Source organism: Suricata suricatta, chromosome 12 (genome assembly GCF_006229205.1).
Source record: "Suricata suricatta isolate VVHF042 chromosome 12, meerkat_22Aug2017_6uvM2_HiC, whole genome shotgun sequence".
Taxonomy (NCBI): domain Eukaryota; kingdom Metazoa; phylum Chordata; class Mammalia; order Carnivora; family Herpestidae; genus Suricata; species Suricata suricatta.
Genome location: NC_043711.1, coordinates 53036465 through 53038334, shown reverse-complemented (window position 1 = coordinate 53038334; position 1870 = coordinate 53036465).

The window sequence follows — 1870 nt, the reverse complement described above, 5'->3', positions numbered from 1 at the left end:
CACATACACCCGCGCGCACAGCGCACACGCACGCGCGCACGGGCTCGGACAAAGAGCCCGGGCTCGCCGAGCGCGCGCGCACACGCCCTCCTGCAACACAGCTACAGTGCGGCCCACCGCTTCCCCCGTTAGAGTGCACTTTTCTTTAGAGCGCACTTTTCAAGGAAACTCTTTCCTTGCAAAAGCCGATGCCGAGTGGTATAGCGGGTGCTCAACCTCCTGCTGCTTCCTGAAGAAGAGAGCCCCCTGCCCCGATCCGCCCCTCCCCTAACACCAACGGACACCATTCGCCCATTCACCTAGGCTCAAAACAGGGGCCTGCGGCTCATTGAGTGGCCAGGTCCCAAACCACTCCACTGCTCCCTTTGTTGGGCGGTCATCCAGGTTCTCAGAACCTCAGTTTGCTCCTCTGAAAAATGGGCACAGTAACCCGGCCCTCGCTGCCTCCCCAGAAGCATGAGGGTGACCTGAGACTGTGATATGAAGCAGTCAGCAACCCTCTGATTCTTGGCTTTGCCCCTGCTGGGTCATTTTGAAAGGTTACTCGGGCTCTCTAAGCCTCAGTTTTCTCATCTGCAAAATGGAAATAAATATAATAGAACCTATCTCCTCTAACTTCTATGAAGATCCAAGGTTAACAGTGTAAAAAGCTCAGAAAGGCACGGGCACTTAGAAAGTGCCAAGCAAGTGTTAGCTACTGTGACTATTTTTAAGTGGAAATGGGGAATGTGCCATTATTCTTGTCCTTGTTTGCGTGAATGGCTCCTCTGAGACCATTTTCCACACTCCTGCCCTGTGTGGGCATGAGGAGGAATGCTGTGTGACCTCCAGCGAGGCCTTTCCCTCTCCGAAAGCTCTCCGGTTCTCTCCCTCCCTCCCTCTCTGCACCTAGGAGGCTGTGTGCAGAACATTTGGATCCTTCCACCTTTCTGACAGAGAATAAAAGAGGAAATATAGGCTCTACAGAGAGCCACCCCCGATGTCATACGTGGCCCAGCCTGGATCCACTGTCTGGAAGAGCTTCATAACAGAACAGCCCCAGAAGGCAGACCAAGAGGCTGAGGAGCAGGATTGGAGAGACGATGCTTCTTCTCAGCCCGGTTTTCTCATTGAGGCCCCCTGCTGTCTGCCTCCATCTTGACCTTCTAGCGGGCCACCCTCTCCCCCAGCTGCAGCTAAGCAGACATGCCCTCCCCTGCCTTCTTCCAGTGCTTCCCCTGCCCTTCTCTGCTGTCCCCAGCTGTCCCTTCCTCCAGCCACCCCAGGTGGCATCCACTTCCCAGCTCCTCAGGTCGGTCCCTTGAATTCATGGTGATTGCACCCCTCTTACAAGTGAGGAAAGCAAAGCTGGAGGAGAGAACAGCTGAGTCCTCACATGTGTCCCCTCCCTCCTGTGTGAGTGAGCCCCCCCCCCCCCCCCCCCCCCCCACCGTGAGCTGAAGGACTCCTCAGTCCTACAGACTCCTCAGCCTCCCTGTGTGTGTCACTGCACAAAGTAGCAGGTCATAATATGGTTAAGTGACTCTGGAAAGGAGGCTTTGCCTAAGCCAAAGGGTTGAGGGGAGGGGAGGGGGCAGCAGAGGAAGCTGCTGTGGAAAAGCTTGTTGGCAAGAGTGGTTGGGCCCTAAGCCAAGGTGATATGGGCCGGCTGAGGGTCACGGAGAGTGAGTGGATGCCATGGGAGGAGCGAGGGTAGGGGAGCACGTCCAGTGGAGAGCCTGTTTGGATCATGCAAACTTCAGGCAGGTGGGTATAGTGCAGATGGTGCTTAGGACACACAGATGAGGCTTGTCCAATCAGGTGTCTTCCTCCCATAGATCCTAAGTTCCATGGGTTTGGGACCTTGTCCTTTGGGCCCCCATTGCGTCCT